Source organism: Arachis hypogaea, chromosome 7 (assembly GCF_003086295.3).
Source record: "Arachis hypogaea cultivar Tifrunner chromosome 7, arahy.Tifrunner.gnm2.J5K5, whole genome shotgun sequence".
NCBI classification, from domain to species: Eukaryota; Viridiplantae; Streptophyta; class Magnoliopsida; order Fabales; family Fabaceae; genus Arachis; species Arachis hypogaea.
In genome coordinates, this window is record NC_092042.1 from 36228892 (window position 1) to 36239420 (window position 10529).

The following is a 10529-nucleotide window of genomic DNA, read 5'->3' on the forward strand; positions in this document are numbered from 1 at the left end:
GAAAAACATAACCAAAATCCTCATAACACTTTTTCTTGTCAATCTCTTTCTCATAAAAAAAAAACATCCAAATCCTATCAATTAATCATCAATGTTCCATAATCAAAGGAAAAACTTTTAAGTTTGTGATCGTTAGTTGATCGATTTTACTTATATACCAAAATCAATAGTTATTGACTCTTTAATATGCTAATTTTTTAACAATGATCCAGGGCTTTAGGTAATTAATTCGCCATAAAAAAATGACCATGCCTTTTTTTTCTTGGGTGTAAAAATGACTATGCCCTTGACATAGCATCATTTTCTATAATGAAAATCAAGGATGTTTTCCTTATAAATATGCAAGCAAGCTTTATATTCTTTCATTCCATAGGAAATTAAAACAAATATTTTCCAAAAATTTTTTCAAAATGGCAAAATCTTCGTTGTTACTTCCTTGCTTGCTTCTCTTATTCCTGGTAGCCTATGAATCTGGTATTCCTCTCTATCTATTTTTAGTTTTCTTCTTCACAGTTCTATGTGCCTCTTTGATTTATGCATCAAATTAAAATATTATACATGTAGTTTTGAATATATATATATATATATATATATATATATATATATATATATATATATATATATATATATATATATCAATTAAAAGTTTGACACGGCTGGGAAACTTTTTTTCTTTTCACTTGTTGATCTCTTTGGTTCATAGTATTTTTCTATTTTTCTATTTATAGACACTTAATTGAAAATTTGGTGAAATTATAGAGACTAATAGAGTAATTAAACTTTTATTTAAGATATAATGGTTCTTAAGAACTTATAATTTTTTATATCTATCTCTTTATATAGACGAATATATTGATGTCAAAATTAATTATTTGTCTAACGAAATAAAAGCTTGGGGACTCATCTAGTGACTAAATTTATTAAAACTGAATTGTTCGACTAAAAAGTTTTTAGAGATTAATTTGGAAAATATATCTTAACATATTTATAAAAAAAATTTTCAGTCAAAGGTAGTATATATTACAAATTATATTGTAAGAATGTAATTAATCTGTATGTGCGTTTGCAAATGCCAGCCACTAAAGAAACGAGCCTGATCTTTACAATAATACATGCAAAATATATATATATATATATATATATATTGGAAATTAACATCAATTGTCTTCGTATAAAATTAATAATTGAAAATCATTAGATGATTATTTAGTCAAACATGTTAAATCATCTAATAAGTTTTAATTATTAACTTCACACAAAGACAAACTGCATGTGAGTCTCCAATATATATATATATATATATATATATATATATATATATATATATATATATATATATAATGAAAAAAAGTTTAGTTGAGGATTTTATTATTCAAAAATAAGATGTAAAAGTTCCATTATATTTGGGATTTTGATAATTTAATAAAATATTCCTCAACAATGGTATGATCATATATTATTATAGCATTATGATATTATTTCTCTCGAGCATACTAAGTATATTATTCCTTGTTATTGCACCAGCGTTATTCAAGGGTGGCACACTTAGATCCTGGCGTTGCCAACGCCAATGCCACCATTGCCATCATTGTTTGGGTTGGCTCCTTTTGTTATGGGCATTGCCAATGCCCACTATCCTCCAGTGTTGGCGTTCTTTGAGATAACGCCCGTGTACCTTGGCATTACCAATGCCAAAATTCAGTATACTCCAAGGGTCAGAGTGTGTCGAAAGTGTTACTCTTGAGGGTGCTTTTATTGTGGGCATTAACAACGCCTTGCTCAATTACTTCCAAGCATGCTTTGCTTCACATTGATTTCCTATGGAACATTAAACAAAATACAGTGCATTAAAGTTTGATATTCCACGAATTAATACAAGACGAACTAACATATTTAAGTGCAAAACAATCCTCTTGATTAAACATTCACTTAGTATCATTCATTGCATCAGATTTCACTTGCATATTCATGGAATAATGATGAAAGAATTTATGTCTGTCTAGAATTTCTCAATAGAAAAGAAATATCTTTGTTGCAAGCATAGTCTAGACCAACAATAGATTTTTCATCAGAGTTTAATTTCATTTGTCACAAGTGAAAACCAATAAAAATACCAAGAGTATTAGATCTCGGGTCGTCCCTCAAAGGAATTGCAGTGATGTATGCATATTATCAGTTGTGCAGTTCAACGGGGTGGTTTGTGGATAAGAAATAAGAAAATACTGAAAAAATATTCAAGGCAAGGATTGAGAATTAAGGTCTTCTATCTTAGTCATTAGTTATAACACAATAACTACCAAGAATTAAGCCTATTCCGTTATCTACAACATCGGGAGAAGATCAAGTAGGCCTAGTTAATCCCAATCCGTAAGTAGCATCAATGGAAACAAGATTAACTAGCAACTCTAGATCACCAATCCAAATTGGGTATCAATAACTAAAGATGACCTAATTTCTCTTTCCAAGACAAGAATGTAAATATCTACTCTAAAATCCAACCAAGCATTCTATCAAACACTTGGAAGGCATAAACGGCAAGCATATTGAAATAGCAAGAAATAATAAAATCTAAAACTACCAAATGCAAGAAAGTAACAATAATGACTCAATCAAACAATAAGAAACATAAAACCTCAAATTGCATTAAATGTATATTAAAATCAACAAGAGTTCAATAACATAAAAGTAATTACATAAGGAAATAGCAAGTAAAACTAAGAAAATAAAGATACAATAACAAGAAATTGCAAGGAAAACTAAATTAAGACAAGAATTAAAACCTAATTTTAAGGGAAAATTAAACTAAAAACCCTAATTTTTGAGAGAAGAGAGAGCTTCTCTCTATAGAATATGATCTACAACATGTTTCTAACTAAACATAATTGCCTCCACTTGTTCCTTGTTGAATTTGGCCACATATACTTCATAAATGAATTTGATTTGCACTTGAACAAGTCCAAAAATCACCAGCCATATTTTCTTTAAGTTAGTCACGTACTTCGAGTCACGTGTACGCGCAAGGTCACACGTACCTGGCATATGGCATTTTCTAAGTCATGCGTATGCACAAGGTCACGCGTACACGCCACATGGCGGATTTCCAAAACTTTATTTCTTTGTGAATTCTCCATTTTACATGCTTTTTCTTCATTTATTCAATCCACTCATTGCCTTCTAAGCCCGAAATCACAAAACAAGCACATAAAGGTATCGAATGAAATTAAAGTGAATTAAATTTGGCAAATTAAGTACCTAAAAAGTATATTTTTACTCTTAATCATAATTTTGGGAGAATTTACATGCAAGTTTCATGGACTTCCATCTGAATATCCTTATCAGTTTTTAATTGAGTTCTTGCAGATTTGTGAGACTGTTAAGACGAATGGAGTAGATCCTGAAGTCTACAGGCTCATGCTTTTCCCTTTTGCTGTAAGAGACAGAGCTAAAACATGGTTGGACTCACAACCTAAAGATAGCCTAGACTCCTGGGATAAGCTGGTCACGACCTTCTTGGATAAATTCTTTCCTCCTCAAAAGCTAAGCAAGCTTAGAGTGGATGTTCAGACTTTCAAGCAAAAAGATGGTGAATCCCTCTATGAAGCTTGGGAAAGATACAAGCAGATGACCAAAAAGTGTCCTTCTGACATGTTTTCAAAATGGACCATATCAGATATATTCTATTATGGTCTATCTGAGTTTTCCAAGATGTCATTGGACCATTCTGCAAGTGGATCCATTCACCTAAAGAAAACGCCTGCAGAAGCTCAAAAACTTATTGACATGGTTGCAAATAATCAATTCATGTACACTTTTGAGAGGAATTCCATGAATAGTGGGACGCCTCAGAGTAAGGGAGTTCTTGAAATTAATGCTCTGAATACCATATTGGCTCAGAACAAAGTGTTGACTCAGCAAGTCAACATGATCTCTCAAAGTCTGAATGGATGGAAAAATGCATCCAACAGTACTAAAGAGGCAGCTTCTGAAGAAGCTTATGATCCTGAGAACCCTTCAATGGCAGAGGTAAATTACATGGGTGACCCTTATGGAAACACCTATAATTCATCATGGAGAAAACATCCAAATTTCTCATGGAAGAATCAACAAAATCCTCAACAAGGCTTTAATAATGGTGGAAGAAACAGGCTCAGCAATAGCAAGCCTTTTCCATCATCTTCTCAGTAACAGATAGAGAATTCTGAACAAAGCCCCTCTAACTTAGCAAATATAGTCTCTGATCTGTCTAAAGCCACCTTAAGTTTCATGAGTGAAACAAGGTCCTCCATTAGAAATTTGGAGGCACAAGTGGGCCAGCTGAGTAAGAAAGTCATTGAAACTTCTCCCAGTATTCTCCCAAGCAATACAGAAGAGAATCCAAAAGGAGAGTGCAAGGCCATTGATGTAATCAATATGGCTGAATGCGCAAGGGAGGAGAAGGACGAAAATCCTAGTGAGGAAGACCTCCTGGGACATCTTTCAAATAAGGAGTTCCCTATTGAGGACCTAAAGGAATCTGAGGCTCATATAGAGACCATAGAGATTCCACTAAACCTCCTTCTGCCATTCATGAGCTCTGAAGACTATTCTTCCTCAGAAGAGGATGAAGATGTGACTGGAGAGCATGTTGCTCAATATCTAAGAGCCATCATGATGCTGAATGCCAAGTTATTTGGTAATGAGACTTGGGAAGGTGAACCTCCCTTGCTCATTAGTGATCTAGATACATGGATTCAGAAAAATTTACCTAAAAAGAGATAAGATCCTGGTAAATTCTTAATACCCTGTACCATAGGCACCATGACCTTTAACAAGGCTCTGTGTGACCTAGGGTCAGTTATAAATCTTATGCCACTCTCTGTAATGGAGAAAATAGGAATCATTGAGGTACAACCTGCCTTATTCTCATTACAATTGGCAGACAAGTCAGTAAGACAAGCTTATGGACTAGTAGAGGACGTGTTAGTAAAGGTTGAAGGCTTTTACATCCCTGCTGATTTCATAATCTTAGACACTAGGAAGGAAGAAGATGAATGCATCATCCTTGGAAGATCCTTCCTAGCCACAGTAGAAGCTGTGATTGATGTTAACAGAGGAAAATTAGTCCTTCAATTTAATGGGGACTACCTTGTGTTTAAAGCTCAAGGACCTTCCTTTGCAACCATGGAGAGGAAGCATGAAAAGCTTCTCTCAGTACAGAGTCAAAAAGAGCCCCCACAGTTAAACTCTAAGTTTGGTGTTGGGAGGCCACAACCAAACTCTAAGTTTGGTGTTGAGAAGGCCCCACATTCAAACTCTAAGTTTGGTGTTGGGAGGCCCTCATCATGCTCTGAACATCTGTGAGGCTCCATGAGAGCCCACTGTCAAGCTAGTGACATTAAAAGAGCGCATGTTGGGAGGCAACCCAATTTTTATTTATCTAATTTTAATTTTATTTTATTGTTATTTTGTGTCTTAGTAGGTTCATGATCATGTGGAGTCACAAAAAAAAATTAAAATTAAAAACAGAATCAAAACCAGCAGAAGAAAAATCACACCCTAGAGGAAGAACTTACTGGCGTTTAAACGCCAGTAAGGTGCATCTGACTGGCATTCAAAGCCAGAACAGAGCATGGATCTGGCGCTGAACGTCAGAAACAAGCAACATCCTGGCCTTTGGACGCCAGGAATATACCTTGAGGAAAGCTGGCGCTGAACGCCAGTAACAAGCATGGAACTGGCATTCAACCCCAGAAACATGCTGCGTCTGGGCATTGAACGCCCAGAACGTGCATCACTTCAGCGTTTAAATGCCAGAATGGTATGCTAAGGCATTTTACATGCCTAATTGGTGCAGGGATGTAAATCCTTGACACCTCAGGATCTGTGGACCCCATAGGATCATCTCAGGATCTATGGACCCCACAGGATTCCCATATAACATATTCCCACCTTACCTCCTAATAATCCTATAACACACTTCCCCAAAAATCCTTTACCAATCACCTCAATCTCTCTTCCCAATTACCCCCTTCACCACTCACATCCATCCACTCTTCCCCATAAACCCTACCTACCTTCAAAATTCAAACTCTTTCCCACCCAAACCCACCCTAAATGGCCGAACTTACCCTCCCTCCCCTCCCTATATAAACCCCTCCATTCTACTTCTTTTTCACACAACACAACCCCTCTTCTATACCTTGGCCGAATACACATCCCCTCACTCTAATCCATATTTTCTTCTTCTTCATCTTCTCTTCTTTCTTCTCTTGCTCGAGGGCGAGCAATATTTTATGTTTGGTGTGGTAAAAGCATAAGCTTTTTGTTTTTCCATTACCATCAATGGCACCTAAAGCCGGGGAATCCTCTAGAAAAGGGAAAGGGAAGATAAAAGCTTCCACCTCCGAGTCATGGGAGATGGAAAGATTCATCTCCAAAAGCCATCAAGACCACTTCTATGATGTTGTGGCAAAGAAGAAGGTGATCTCTGAGGTCCCTTTCAAGCTCAAGAAAAATGAGTATCCGGAGATCTGACATGAGATCCGAAGAAGAGGTTGGGAAGTTCTAACCAACCCCATTCAACAAGTCAGAATCTTAATGGTTCAAGAGTTCTATGCCAATGCATGGATCACTAGGAACCATGATCAAAGTGTGAACCCGAATCCAAAGAATTATCTTACAATGGTTCGGGGGAAATACTTAGATTTTAGTCCGGAAAATATGAGGTTGGCATTCAACTTGCCCATGATGCAAGGAGATGAACGCCCTTACACTAGAAGGGTTAACTTTGATCAAAGGTTGGACCAAGTCCTTATGGACATATGTATGGAAGGAGCTTAATGGAAAAGAGACTCCAAAGGCAAGCCAGTTCAACTAAAAAGACTGGACCTCAAGCCTGTAGCTAGAGGATGGTTGGAGTTCATCCAATGCTCCATCATCCCTACTAGCAACCGATCCGAGGTTACTGTTGATCGGGCCATCATGGTTCATAGCAACATGATTGGAGAGGAAGTAGAAGTTCATGAAGTTATCTCTTTTGAATTCTACAAAATAGCCGAAAAGTCCTCCACCACGGCAAGGCTAGCTTTTCCTCATCTTATTTGCCATCTATGTTACTCAGTTGGAGTTATCATAGAAGGAGACATCCTCATTGAAGAGGATAAGCCCATCACCAAGAAGAGGATGGAGCAAACAAGAGAGACCCTCCACGGATCTCAAGAGATACATGAGGAGGCTCATCATCAAGAAATCCCTGAGATGCCTCAAGGGATTCACTTTCCTCCCAACAACTATTGGGAATAACTCAACACTTCCATAGAAGATTTGAGTTACAATGTGAAACAATTAAGGGTGGAACATCAAGAGCACTCCATCATTCTCCATGAAATTAGAGAAGACCAAAGAGCAATGAGGGAAGAACAACAAAGGCAAGGAAGGGACATAGAGGAGCTTAAGGACATTGTTGGTCCTTCAAGAAGAAGACGCCACTAAGGTGGATTCATTCCTTGTTCTTATTTTTCTGCTGTTTGGTTTTTATGTTATATGCTCATCTATGTTTTGTGTCTCTACCTCATGATCATTAGTAGTTAGTAACTATGTCTTAAAGTTATGAATAATTCTATTAATCCTTCACCTCTCTTAAATGAAAAATGTTTTAATTCAAAAGAACAAGAAGTACATGAATTTCGAATTCATCCTTGAATTTAGTTTAATTATATTGATGTGGTGACAATACTTTTTATTTTCTGAATGAATGCTTGAATAGAGCATATTTTTTATCTTGTTGTTTATGAATGTTAAAATTGTTGGCTCTTGAAAGAATGATGAACAAAGAGAAATGTTATTGATAATCTGAAAAATCATAAAATTGATTCTTGAAGCAAGAAAAAGCAGTGAAAAAAGCAAAAGCTTGTGAAAAAAAAAGAAAATGGCGAAAAAATAGAAAGAAAAAAGAAAAAGCAAGCAGAAAAAGCCAATAGCCCTTAAAACCAAAAGGCAAGGGTAAAAAGGATCCAAGGCTTTGAGCATCAATGGATAGGAGGGCCCAAGGAAATAAAATCCCGGCCTAAGCGGCTAAATCAAGCTGTCCCTAACCATGTGCTTGTGTCATGAAGGTCCAAGTGAAAAGCTTGAGACTGAGTTGTTAAAGTCATGATCCAAAGCAAAAGAGTGTGCTTAAGAGCTCTGGACACCTCTAACTGGGGACTCTAGTAAAGCTGAGTCAAAATCTGAAAAGGTTCATCCAATCATGTGTTTGTGGCATTTATGTATCCAGTGGTAATAATGGAAAACAAAGTGCTTAGGGCCACGGCCAAGACTCATAAGTAGCTGTGTTTAAGAATCAACAAACTTAACTAGGAGAATCAATCAACACTATCTTAACTCTGAGTTCCTAGAGATGCCAATCATTCTAAACTTCAAAGGAAAAATGAGATGCCAAAACTGTTCAGGAGCAAAAAGCTACAAGTCCCGCTCATCAAATTAGAATTAATATTCATTGATATTTTGGGATTTATAGTATATTCTCTTCTTTTTATCCGATTTGATTTTCAGTTACTTGGGGACAAGCAACAATTTAAGTTTGGTGTTGTGATGAGCGGATAATTTATACACTTTTTGGCATTGTTTTTAGGTAGTTTTTAGTATGATCTAGTTACTTTTAGGGTTGTTTTCATTAGTTTTTATGTTAAATTCACATTTCTTGACTTTACTATGAGTTTGTGTATTTTTCTGTGATTTCAGATATTTTCTAGCTGAAATTTAGGGACCTGAGCAAAACTCTGATAGGAGGCTGACAAAGGACTACTGATGCTATTGGAATCTGATCTCCCTGCACTCGAAATAGATTTTCTGGAGCTACAGAACTCCAAATGACGCGCTCTCAACAGCGTTAGAAAGTAGACATTCAGAGCTTTCCAGAAATATATAACAGTCCATACTTTGTTCGAGATTTGATGACGTAAACTGGCGCTCAACGCCAGTTCCATGTTGCTATCTAGAGTCAAACGCCAGAAACACGTCACGAACCAGAGTTGAACGCCCAAAACACGTTACAACTTGGTGTTCAACTCCAAGATAAGCCTCATCTCGTGGATAGATCAAGCTCAGCCCAAACACACACCAAGTGGGCCCCGGAAGTGGATTTATGCATCAATTACTTGCTTCTGTAAACCCTAGTAGCTAGTCTAGTATTAATAGGATAATTTACTATTGTATTAGAAGTCTTTTGACTGTTAAGTCTTTGACCATTCGGTCTCTTGACCACGTTTGGGGGCTGGCCATTCAGCCATGCCTGAACCTTTCACTTATGTGTTTTCAACGGTGGAGTTTCTACACACCATAGATTAAGGGTGTGGAGCTCTGGTGTACCTCAAGTTTTAATGCAATTACTACTCTTTTCCATCCAATTCGATTTATTCCTGTCTTAAGATATTCGTTGCACTTCAACTTGATGAATGTGATGATCCATGACACTCATCATCACTCTCAAGTGAGATTCATGATTGAGAGCACCAAGTCTTTGGAGCCATAGTTGATGATCACAATTTCATCCACCAAGCAATTAGACCAAGGAATTGGCTATTAATCAAGATCTGAGAGATTGAGTCACCAAGGGATTGGGGCTCAATCAATCATGATTGCCAAGAGGTCAATGAGTTGCATGATTAAAGAGGATATGAGCTGGATTTAATCCAAAGAGGCAATATCTCTTGATCTCAATGAATTCCCCCATTCTTATCTCTCCTATTCTGTTATAGCTTTACTTACATTCTGCAAAATCCCATTCCCCTTTACATTCCTGTTATTTCTATTTCTGCATTTTATTGCTTTCTTTTATTCCTTTGCTATTTATGTTTTTTTGCCATTTATAATTCCGCACTTACAACTTATTCTGTTGAGCTTGACTAATTCACTAATTGATTAAAATTGCTCAAATCTACCAATCTCTGTGTATACAATCCCACTCCACTGTGGGTTAATACTTGACGATAATTTTGGTGCACTTGCCAAGAGCAGATTCATCAATATTATTGGGAAAGGGTAGTGAATTCCGCCCATCAAGTTTTATGGCGCCGTTGCCGGGGATCAATTTGAATTTGACAATGATTAAATTGATTGGAGAGCTAGATTAAGCATTTTTTTATTTTTATTTTTCCTTAATTGTTTTCTTATTCATTTCCTAGTGTAACCTTTAAATTCCAGCTATCATCACAGCTATAGCACAGCTATCATCATAGCTCACAGGGGCCATTTCCACGCTCTTGGAAAGGCAAGCACAAGCTGAAAAGAAGATAGATGCCAACCAAGAAGAATATAGGTCAAATTTGAAGAACGAAGGTGCAGCAATCTCAAAACTAGAAGCACAAGTGGGGTTCTTATCCAAGCGAATCCCAATTCCTACACACACATTTTCAAGTGACACCATGGCCAACCCAAGGGGGGAGTGCAAAGCCATCACACTTAGAAGTGGAAAAGTGGTAGAAGAGGCCACCCCAAACCAGGAGAACCATGAAAAAGAAGCTGCAGAAAAGCCTGAAAATAGGAAGAAA

General features: G+C 36.6%; 1 non-coding gene across 1 annotated transcript; it reads right to left on the reverse strand.

Moving 5' to 3' along the window:
• Window positions 1-3543: 3543 nt before the first annotated feature.
• Window positions 3544-3647, reverse strand: LOC112704635 (small nucleolar RNA R71). Its single transcript, XR_003155251.1, has one exon. It is a non-coding gene; the product is annotated as a small nucleolar RNA R71 (small nucleolar RNA).
• Between the last annotated feature and the right edge of the window lie 6882 nt (window positions 3648-10529).